Source organism: Triticum dicoccoides, chromosome 3B, assembly GCF_002162155.2.
Source record: "Triticum dicoccoides isolate Atlit2015 ecotype Zavitan chromosome 3B, WEW_v2.0, whole genome shotgun sequence".
In the NCBI taxonomy this organism is placed as follows: domain Eukaryota; kingdom Viridiplantae; phylum Streptophyta; class Magnoliopsida; order Poales; family Poaceae; genus Triticum; species Triticum dicoccoides.
In genome coordinates, this window is record NC_041385.1 from 719,878,946 (window position 1) to 719,891,099 (window position 12,154).

Consider the following 12,154-nt stretch of genomic DNA (forward strand, 5'->3'; position numbering starts at 1 on the left):
ACAATTTTGTACTAGATGAAAAAATTACAGTGGGCCAAAATATGGTGAAGCTTAAATGGGTTGAAGCTTAAATGGGTTGAAATTAGAAAGGCAACGTTTTTGAAATGGGCCAACGAAGTGGACTGATGGAAATAAGTTAATGGATTTGATTGGGCTAAAATTAGGAGGCCAAAAGTCTAATTGGGCCAGCCATAACATGGGCCTGGAAGGCTGTCATGTCCATACAAGCCATGTCATGAAATTCTGTGATGGTTTGAGTTGTCACGAAGGCCTGGGCTGGGCCTAGGCCCGACTGGAACTGGAAGGGCTTAATGTTATTCTATGACGGCCAAGGATCGTCATGGATCAGCATAATTTGTGAAGATTTTGGCCCTCCGTCACGAAGACCAATCTATGACAGGGAATACATGATGATTTTCAAAAATGTTATCGATGTGCGTTTGTGATAGTTTTGCAGTGATCTGTGAAGGTTTGGAGTCGTCATGGATCAACAACATTCTTGTAGTGAGAGGCGAGGGCCTTTGTGATTTGATGACTTATTACTGCTGGAAGGCGCGGCCTTGTGATTTGACTGCTCGTATAAATGCGCCGATGACCTGATCGAGGAGGGGACATTTACATCTATGCCCTTAAATCGAACCCACTACTCAGTTTTGCCCCTAATTTTTAGGTATGCTCAGTTTTGCCCCTCCGCCGTTAGTGTCACTTATAGAAATGCCCTTTTGCGCCGTTACCGTCTAGTCAAAGGACTTTGACCACCTAGAAAATAATAGCAAAAAAACTCAAAAAAATCTGAATTTTTGTGGGATCGAAGATAGTCATGCCCGCAGTGCCGTTCGGACACCCTGGGAGCTCGTGGCAATGGAAATCATAAATTTTGTACGCATGTGAACAGTAAATTCGAAAAAATAGAAAAAAAATCAAAAATAATATGAGATTTTGTGGGACTGAAAATACTTAGGTGCACAAAGTGTGTGCACATTTTTGTTGTGTTTGGACATCGTAGGAGCTCGCGGAGAAAAAAACAAAGTTTAGCTCCTACGAGCTCTTACGGGCTCCTACGATGTGCAAACACAACAAAAATGTGCACACATCTTGTGCACCTAAGTATCTTCAATCCCCCAAAATTTCATATTTTTTTGATTTTTTTGTATTTTTTCGAATTTACTGTTCACATGCGTACAAAATTTATGATTTCCTTTGCCACGAGCTTCGAGGGTGTCCGAATGGCACACAAATTTGCACGTGCCTTGCGGACATGACTATCTTCGATCCCACAAAATTTCAGATTTTTTTGATTTTTTTGCTATTTTTTTCTGGGTGGTCAAAGTCCTTTGACCAGACGGTAACGGCGCAAAAGGGCATTTCTATAAGTGATACTAATGGCGGAGGGGCAAAACTGAGCATACCTAAAAATTAGGGGCAAAACTGAGTAGTGGGTTCGAGTTAGGGGCAGAACTGGAATTGGCCCATCGAGGAGGAGCAAAGAACCGTGCGGTATACTCAAGTTTTCCATCGGAGTAGTACTGCGACGGAGGAGCACGAAACACGACAGCCCAGTGCCATATGGCGATAAAAAATGATCTAATTTGCTAGTCATCTCATTGTTAGCATTGTTCTATTCATTCCCTCAAAAAAACATTGTTCTATTCATGCCTCGCAGAGAACGTGACACGTGCGGCGAAACACCCGAATCAAAAGATGAAGGAAGATTATCACCCCAAATGATCTAATTCCCCGCGGAGTCGTAACTGCTTTTTCATCGCCTCCACGACCTCCATCTCCTTGCGCGTCTCCTCCGCCATCTTCTTCATTCTGTCCATGACGCGGGATTTCTCGACGCGAGCCTTCATCATCTGTTCCACGACCGCATTACGTACCTTGACAGCAGCCGGGTGCTCGATGCGGAGCTTCGCCAACTTCTCCTTCTGTTCCATGACGAGGGCCTGCAGCATCTTCATTGAGGAACTACTATTCTCATGCAGCTTCTTCCAGCCGGCGTTCTTCTCCTTCAATAGGTCGATCTCGTGGCAGAGCTTTGCCTTGTCCTCCTGAAGTCGTAGGATTTCGCCGGTCGCCTTCTTCTCCGAGGCAATGCTCTTCTTTAGTAGCATCACCAAGCCGGCGGTCAACTCCCCCTGCTGATTGAGCTCAGCGGGCATGTCGTCGAGGCTCTCCTTCAGCAACTCCATCAAGCCTTGGATGAACTCCTTCTGCTTATTGAGGTGCTTATTGAGCTGATCGGGCATACCGTCGAGGGATAACGACTCCAGCTCCACCGGCTCGGCATGTTCGCCTCCGCGGCTAGGGCGCTCCTGGGAGCCATCGCCTGCCGTGAGAGATCTTTCGAGGTCTCTGCGTGGCGGCGAGCCCTCTTTTTTTCCGCAGCCTTGGTTTCCTGTGACGCCCCCGATTCAATCGTACACTAATCATACACGCAAATGTGTACGATCACGATCAGGGACTCACGGGAAGATATCACAACACAACTCTAGACAAATAAAATAATACAAGCTTTATATTACAAGCCAGGGGCCTCGGGGGCTCGAATACAAGCTCGATACACAAGAGTCAGCGGAAGCAACAATATCTGAGTACAGACATAAGTTAAACAAGGATGCCTTAAGAAGGCTAGCACAAAAGCAACAACGATCGAAGAGGCAAGGCCTCCTGCCTGGGACCTCCTAACTACTCCTGGTCGTCGGCGGTCTTCACGTAGCAGCATCCATCGGCGGTGACATCTGGCTCCAGGGATCCACCATCTGGTTGCATCAACCGGAAAGAAGAAGAGGGAAAAGGGGTAGCAAAGCAACCGTGAGTACTCATCCAAAGTACTCGCAAGCATCAGATCTATACTAAGTATGCATTGGTATCAAATGGAAGGTTTGTATCTGTGGACTGAACTGCAGAATGCCAGAAAAGAGGGGGAAGGCCTAGCCTATCGAAGACTAGCATCTTCAAGCAGCTCCAAGCATCTTGCAACATGTAGAAGAGTAAAGAATAGCAGTTTATAATTAACAAGCATGTTGTAACATAAATGCCCAGAGATCCTTCCTCGACTCCCTGCGAGAAAGCAAACCCGGAGCCACATATCTCAAGTATCCATTTGTAGTTGTATAAGATCAGGATATAAGTCTGAACGTCCATTACCGTGGACACGATACTCGAATATATAACTTCCCTGCAGGGGTGCACCACGTTACCCAACACGCTCGATCACTCTGGCCGGACACACCTTTCTGGGGTCAATGCCCGCCCTCGGAAGATCAACACGTCGCAGCCCGACCTAGGCTCAGCAGAGAGGTCCCCGCCGGTCTACATCCTAAGCACTCCGGGGTCTTGGGCCCATCGCCCGCAGCACTCCGGGTCGTTGCGCGCAGGGTGAATACCAGCACCGCCTCAGATGGCCAGCATGATCCGACCGTGCCGCGCTGCTGAACTGGACGTCTGACAAAGCTTCGACTGATACTGCGACGTCGAGGCCCATATCTATTCTCGCGTGGTGGTTAGTGCGTAAAGGCCAGAGGCCAACTCAGAACAAATACCCAAACCATAGTGTATTATTAGCTTGCGGAGACGAGCAGAGACTCACGATCGAAAGTGACCCCGTCGCCCCGTCTCGTGGACTTACGACAAGGGCTCAGAATGCCCGGCCGTGCCACGTCATTATCTTGCGGGTGCTCTCCGGGCCCGCCCGACTTTCACCAAGGTCTCAAGTAAAGTCAAGGTAACCGTCTGTCCAAACATCAAGGGGAAAACCCGAGGAATCACCCCCGGTGGATTCCACTCAATGTAATCATCAAGGTGAACGTAAGAGGGATCACCCTCGAGGTTCACACTTGAGGTGTTGAACGACAGAGCCGTATCGGGAATGGTGAAAGAGGAAATCACCCTCGATGACCACGACCAAATAGCTACACTACAGAATTATCATCGGAGTGCGTTATGAGGGATCACCCTCGGCACTCGATAGTAGCTCTGCAGAGTCGAGCAACAAAAGGGGCGTGATGTGATGTGAGGTGTCGGGCTCTGGTCATCAATCACGTTGATCGAGGCGTTGATGATGAAGCAAGGGCAACAAGGACAAGGTGGGGTCACTGATGGATCACTAACCAACCTATACTAAGCAGTTTAGGATAAGCAGGTAGGTAACAATAAGCAGGTACAAAAGCAGGCTATGCATCAGAATAGGAGCAAACAATAACAGTAGCAAAATCTAATGCAAGCATGAGAGTATAGAATGGGCGATATCGGGATGATCAAAGGGAGGGCTTGCCTGGTTGCTCAGACAAGAAGGAGGGTCGTCATCGACGTAGTCGATCACAGGGGCATCAGCAGCGGTCTCGAGGTCTACCGAAGAAGAAGAGGGGGAAGAAACAGTAAATACATAGCAAGCAAGAGCATAACATGACAACAGGGAAAGCTAGACGTGTTCTAACGCGGTGCTAGGTGATACTAGCGAAGGGGGAAACATCCGGGAAAGTTTTTCCGGTTCCGGGCGTCTGTTAGACAGATGAACCGGAGGGGAAAAGTTCAACGTTTGCTATGCTAGGGACGTGTGGCGGACGAACGGATCGCGTGTTCGGATTCGTCTCGTCGTTCTGAGCAACTTTCATGTAGAAAAGTTTTTCATCCGAGTTACGGATTATTTTCTATGATTTTTCAAAGATTTAAACAATTCCTGAAATCATTATTAATTCGGAATAAAAGGTGAAATTGCTATGTGCACCCGGCAGAGTGTACACAGCAGGGCCACTAGAGGCTGACAGTGGGTCTTGGTGGTCCCAGTTGACTCAGTCAACAGGGCAGTCAACAGTCAACTGCTTGACCGCTGACTGGTCAAAACTGTAGATGGGGCCTAGGTGTCATTCACACATATCTTGCATTTTCTTTTTAAGTGGATATTTAGAGGGGGGTTCACCTGTCATTTGCACTATACCTAACCACTGATTAGACTAACTAGTAGGAGTACTAATTAGCAAACGGAGAACCGGCCGGCCACCACACAGAATACACACACGCACACACAGTTCTGTTTTCTGCTAACAAAAGATAGCATTTTGTGATTTTCATAGGATTTATTTCATGCATCAAATGAATTTGGTCCAGTGGGGTAAAATGAAGTTTGTCAAGTAGACTACCTACTCATATTATTTTTACCACTGTTAGTAGTTGTTTAACTGCTGATTAGAGGCTGCCAAGGGAGCTAGTCCGTGTAATATTCACAAAGCTAGCCATAGCTACAGTAATTAGCAGCAGCAGTAGATTCAGCATAGCAGCGGCGGCATGCACACGAGTTGGGCGCAGGGCGCGGCGCTGCACGGCGTGAGCCTGGGCCGCTGAGCGACGCAGGGCGAGGGACCGATGTAGGCCGCGGTTGCAGGGCGGCTGGACGCAGGGCCGGGCGCGGCCAGCGCGCGTGCGCAGGAGGCAACAGCAGTAGGTAGTAGCAGGTAGCAGCGGCAGCGCATGACCAGGGTACGGCGGCTCACAGGGGCATCCGGGAGCGCGACAAAGTCGGGCGGACGCGTGCGTCGAGGAGCAGAAGGGAAAGGGGATGGACGGGGTGCTCACCTAGGAGCACACGAAGGCTCGGCGGGAGGTTTAGGAGCTGCAGAGCTCGTCGCAGACGAAGAAGACGCCGGGATCGGAGGAGATCGGCGGCGGTCGAAGGAGGAAGATGGAGTCGTAGTGGTCGCAGATGTGCTCCCCGGCTCGTGTTTGTTGGCGTAGAGGATGTAGTGGACGGCGGCGGTCTTCGCGGACGCAACAGCGGGGCGAGAGGTGGCCGGTGGTTGTGGCAGAGCGAGGTCGACGGCGATTGCCGGTGATGCAGAAGACAAGACCGGCTCGATCTGCGCACAGTGGCATCGCCCGGCTCAAATGGACGGCTCCAGTCGACCGAGACGAACGAGGCTGTGCTCGTGGACACGAGCTGCGGGCGCAGAAACGCCGGTGGCCGCGACGAAGCGTGGTGGTCGGTGACGGCCGCGCTCGGGAGATGGGGAATCAGTGAGGAGGGAGAGAGCGAGGTGAGTGGAGAGCGCTGGGGCATGTGGAAGTGGGCGGAGGCAGGGGAAGAAAATATCTATGGGGGGTGCCTCGGTGGAGGCCTTATCCTCCTGGCCATCGCCGGTGAAGGGGTTCGACGGGGACGAGCGCGAGCGGGCGCTCGGTCGGACGCGCCCGAGATACAGGAAACAGGGGCGAGGGGTTAGAGTGGGCCGGCTGGACCCGTTGGGTCAAGGCCCAGGGGATATGGGGTTGCGGGGCCTTTCTTTTCTTTCCAATTGTTTGTAGTTTCTTTTTCATTTATTTATACCTTTCCTACTTTGCATTATATTTGAGCTACTTAAAGAGTTTTCTTTAATATAAAACTTGGCACAAAAATGCAGTGCAATGTCCTAGCTTGCTACAAAAAGTTTCAATGCATCTGGGGGGGTGTTCAACTATTTTTTTTTTGAAATTGAAAAGGTCAAATAACTGGTTGTTGGACCACAAATAAATTTCAGGGGCATTTTGTGAATTCAAAAGAGGTTGGTTTCAACAAGACAAATAACCAGAGATTATTTGCCACAGTTTGAACATTTCAGCTTTCATGTTTGAAAACTTCGAGTTTTGGACTTTAATTTGAATTTGAATTGCAATTTGGATCAACCGAGGATTAGCAACAGTAAGAGTGGTGATGTGGCACTATTAACTTGGGATTACTGTAGCTTAATTATCTGGATGTCACATTTCCGCTCCCTTGTTACGAGTAGTTCTCGACCTAGAGCTCTGCTCACCGGCCATGGCAACGACGGACGAAGAAGAAGCACTTATGAGGAGGAAAGGTAGAGTAATTTTCGGTTAGGTAGTTCCCCTTTTTATAACCTAAGTACTAGCACTAGTACTAATACCTGTATAGTGGGAACACGTTCAGGTTTGGTACGTACTAGTAGGTCTGAGCAGGCTTTCGAATGTGATGGGAACAAGGTAAAGATTAATTGAAGATTTTGGTTTCGAGGCCCGAAATGGCTCCCGATGAGTTTAGCCGAACATAAATTTCAAGTACTACACTGCTCAAATGCATAAATATTATGTTATTGTAAAAAATTGGCACAAAATACGAAGGAGACCAATGGAAGTACTACTAGCAACCCACGATTTAACTACTCGCATGCGCGCAGTGGAGTAATAATGTCTTTCTTTCGCCCTCACGTCCACTCAATTTGCATGCATTGTATTAATTGACCATCAATGAAGTGAACGACTTTACACGCATCAAATTATCACATGGGGTGGATCTTGGTACAAAATTGCGTCCGCCCATGTACCCGCGTGTGCGTGTGTGGGAATGAGTGCGTGCGTGGCGTGCGTGCACATCTTTGCTTCATGCATGTACTGCCAGTATGGCTCAGGGAGGATGAGTACATTCTTCTGGAACCAGCAGCACGTCACTGTGATCAATCCACGCAAGGAGGTCGCGACAACGCCTCCACATGTGCCACGTGGCTTCATGAACTGTAAGAGAGACACTGTGTAGCGTGCCATTGGTATTCTAATTTATGTGTTTTGCACATACTCGAAGTACTAGTAAGGTACACGTGCATTGCATGCATCGGATTTTGCAACCAAACTATGAATAAATACCACACTATAGCATGTAAGCTCTGAGTCATATATGCCTGATGTAGCCCTTCGTTTAATTCTTATAGTTCATCTCATTCAAAATCAATTAGATGGTGCTTGGATACGTTTTAGTCCCATGACTAAAAGTAGTGAGAATAAAACATGCTAGCCTCATCCATGCTTGGATCCAAATACTAAGGAGACTAAAATCAAGTTAATGAGCATTTATTATCCTCCAAACCCTCCAATCCAGAACTCGCCCGTGTTAAAGGAGAGGAGTTAAATGAGGATAGAGAGGACTAATCCATATTTTAGTAGGGGTACCCCTGACTAAATTTTTTTAGTCTTAAGACTAGTTTTAGCCCCTCTTTAGTCAGGGGTGCTTGGAACTTTAGTCTCTTAAAGAGACTAGTTTTAGCCAGACTAAAATAAGTCCCTTGGATCCAAGCACCCTCTTAGTTTTTATAAAAAAGCTAAGAACGCGGGAATAGGAAAAACATGGGATTATAGTGGAATGTCGTCTTGAATCCTACATAATTGTACGAGTGTTTGATTGTGCATGGAAAAAACGCAGAATTCTTTCAAAGAGGTTTGAGTGGATGGGATGTTTCCTATGAAATCTAGTGTAAATGAATCATATGGAAAAATCCCTATGGTTTACAATCCTACGAATCAAACAACCAAGATAGGAAAAATTCCCAATGATTAGAATCCTCCAAAATTCCTTTGAGAATCCTTTGAATCAAAGAAGCCCTTAATCTATTTTATGATTCATGGAATTGTGTGTTGTAAAGCATAAAGTAAAAACAAATAATGGCAATTTAACTAGAAAAAAAGTTTGGGCAGTTATGATACGGAAGATTCTAGAACAACAGAGAACCACTGTTGTTTTGAGGTTTGTGCATTATGCTTAAGTTCAACAATGGAGTCTGCTAGATTTTACATGTGGCAAAATCTGGTGGGGGGCTAGAAGATGGTGCGAGGGGCCGAGTGGAGGGAGACTATGAAGGAATGCACAAGTGCAGATCGATATTTAGAGAGAGGGGGCGAACACATGCACTGTTGCACACAGTGGCGGAGCCATGAAAAATAAATGAGCTAGGGGGCCAAGCATGGCTAATCCTTTACGAGGAGGGTCAATTCATGAAATTAAACCTTTTTTAGCAGCAATTGTCTAATGATCACATTCATATTAGCCTCGATATATAGTGATGTTAGGGGGGGGGGCAGTGCCCTTACTGCCCCTGTCTTCGCCATTGTGCACGCGTCTGAGAGATGAAGCGAAAGACATGGATGATGAGAGGGGGACATTGGATATATAATTAATGTGGGTGTATTAGCTATATATGTTAATCCTATATAGAGAGGTATAGATTGATCGATGTGGACGTGGGAAGGAGGGTGAGACCTCACTGGATAATCGATTGATCGGTTTGTGTGGAAAACTATGAAAGGCCTAGCTATATACACACATACATAGAGGAACATCGATCGTTGCGCATGCATGCTTGAGAGATAAAGAATGCCCGATATGATGGAAATGGGGATGTGTGTGGGTGTGTGCCTTCATGGGAGACCGACCTGAAGAAAAAGATTGCATGCGTGCGATGGATAATGCCGACTGGTAGTGTGTGTGCATGCATGCACGAGAGAAAGTTAGTGGTACAATTATAAAGAGAAGACTACTGTGTGGGTGTAAAAGAATAGGTGAGGTCATAATCAATGTAAAGTTGAATTCAAATATTTGAATAAGAGATCCTGATGTTTGAAACCCATGCATGCATGAATATAACGGAGATCTGCGCGGTGTGGTTTGGAAACGAGCATGTTGTAATGTATACACATTGAACAAGGTCAGACTGATTTGAATTTGAGATACTGATGGCAGACATCATTAGGCCACGTCACATCCGTGCATGGACACACTATTCTAATTGGAGATGATGGGCGGCTTCCGCATCACATATCTATATCTATACCCCTATATGTATATATATATATATATATATATATATTATATTTTTTATATTGTGTGTGGGTAACTTTAACTTTGAAAGATGGTCGTTGGATGAGGCAAATCCGATGGTCCAAAGATGGCAAATTTGAGCACTATTGGCCGTTGGATATCATCTAAATTCCACCAGATTTCGCCACATGTATAATCTAGAAGACTCCATGGTTGAACTTAAGCATAATGCAGAAACATCAAAACACAAGCACTTCTTATTTGTTCTAGAATCTTCCGTATCAGAATTGCCCAAATGTTTTTCTACATGATTTGCCAGTTTTTACTTTATGTCTTACAACGCACAATTCCATGAATCTTAAAATAGATTAGCTTTCTTAAAAAAAACTAGATGATTTTGAATAAAATGAACTATAAGAATTAAACGAACATCTACATCATGCATATATGGCTCAAAGCTTGCATGCTATAATGTGGTATTTATTCATAATTTGGTTGCCAAATCTCATGCGTGCAATGCACGTGTACCTTACTCTAGTCTAAATGGTGTTTGTGTGTGTGTTGTGCGTGTTGAGGTGCAAATTGTCTTTTTTTTGGGCACATGTTAAGCTTATTCTTCCAAAATTTCAAGCCGCGCCTTGTTATGTCGAAAATTGAAGCTAGCGTCTCTGTCTATTGTGCTGCGAAACTCCCGCCTCTTCAACCCGCGCCTTGTTAGCCCGAAATATTTAAGATATATTTTTTTCTCGTTGTGCTCCGACAACTCCCTCCATCTGAACCCGCGCCCTGCTATTCCGAAATTCCAACACGCGCGAAAACTCCCACCTCCTGTGAAATCCCGACACGCGAAATGCCCGTGGTACCCCTGAACCGAAAGAACCGCCTCAAATCGGTGGGGGGTACTTTCGTAACTTAACCCACATTTCGGACAAGCGCGTCTCTAAGCCATGGTTCCCCACCGCCATCCCATCCGCGCACCCATTCGTACACCGAGGCCGTGAAAACCAGTGACAAAACCCCACACCCTGCTCCATCCGCCACCCAGCCGGAGCTTCTTCCCCGACGACGTCGTCCACAGCAACACCTCGACTTCTCTCATCCATCGTACCGGATGAGGATCCATCGTCGATCTCATCGTCCCGCCGGTTCAGCCACCCCGTCCTCCACCTCCAAGGAGCCGCCCCGATGTTCCCCTCGTCTTTCGCGCCACCTCCATTCCCACACTGTCGTCTTCACCCGCACCGCCGGAAGAGCATCATCATCACCGTTTCCTCGGATGTAGCTATGGCCTAATCGGCGCCACCAAAGAGGTTGTACACTAATCACCGCATTTTCTTCTTGATTCAATCTCACGGTGCTGCCGGCGCTCGGTCCCGAGCCGACACGGCGCGGCTCCATCCACGGCGGCGTCGTCGGCCAGTTCCTCCACGGAGTCGCTCCCTCGGCGGCGACGTCCACAACAGTAGGAGCTACTGCTGCTTTAGCTCTCGCTCGTGCTGCTGCTCTGCTCTTGCTCTCGGTCCCCTGCCTGGTCTGCTCTTGCTATTGCTCTTGCTCGCGCTACTGCTCTCGCTCTTGCTCATGCTTGCAATGCTGCTCCGATTTGGCTACACTTCAGTCGACTGAATCGACTTTTGGGTCAGTCGATTTTCAAGGGTGGGCTCGCCGGGGTGAAGGAAGAACCGGCCGCAGCGGGGAGGGGGGCTCGCCGGAGAGGTACCCCACTATCTATCTTAGGGTTCAGGATGGGGGCGGGTGGTCACCGGCGTTGGCGGGACGGTGGCGTGGGGATCACCGGAGAAAAAGCTTGGCACGGGGGGCCTAGAGGGATGGCCAGGGCGGCGGCGGACCGACGGTGGGGAGTGTTTTTAGGGCGGGCAGGGCGGCACACCGCCGGCCACGGGCGGCGGGGGGCTGCTGTTTGGCCGGTGGTGGCTGGCGGCTCAGGGGGGTGGAGGTTGAAGATGAACCGCATGCCCTTGATTTTCGTATCCAACAACTGCAAAATCGACTGACCAGAGATGAAAAATTCAGTCGACCGACGTGTAGCCTCACCTTGCTAGTGCGTTCAGTTTCGACAGCAAAATTCAGTTTGAACAGTTAAGTTCAGTTTCGACAGTGAAGTTCAGTTTCGACAGTTAAGTTCAGTTTCGACAGTTAAGTTCAAAGATGAGCGGCTGATGTATTTTACATCTAGCACTTTGTGGTTATGTATTTTACGTCATGTATTGGAGATGCTATTAGAATTCCACTCAGGTTAACGTTGTTCGTTGTCTCTCTTGTCCTGCTTCAGCCTCGGCGTCGTACAACTCACCGGAGCTGCTCTAACGACGAAACCCTCCATCAGAGCGGAGCAGTACCTCGGGCTCCATCTCCAGACGCCTAAGATCTTCTTCCCCTCCTCCGACAGCAAAGTCAGCCGGAGCATCCTCACTGGCCAACCCAATCACACTGAGATCGACATGGCTTCTCCAAAGAGGTTGTACACTTATTGCATCTCTTTTTTACTCTACATGTTATATATATTGTCCACTGAGCACTCGTAGTAACGGGAAATATGATTATTTTATCCTACTA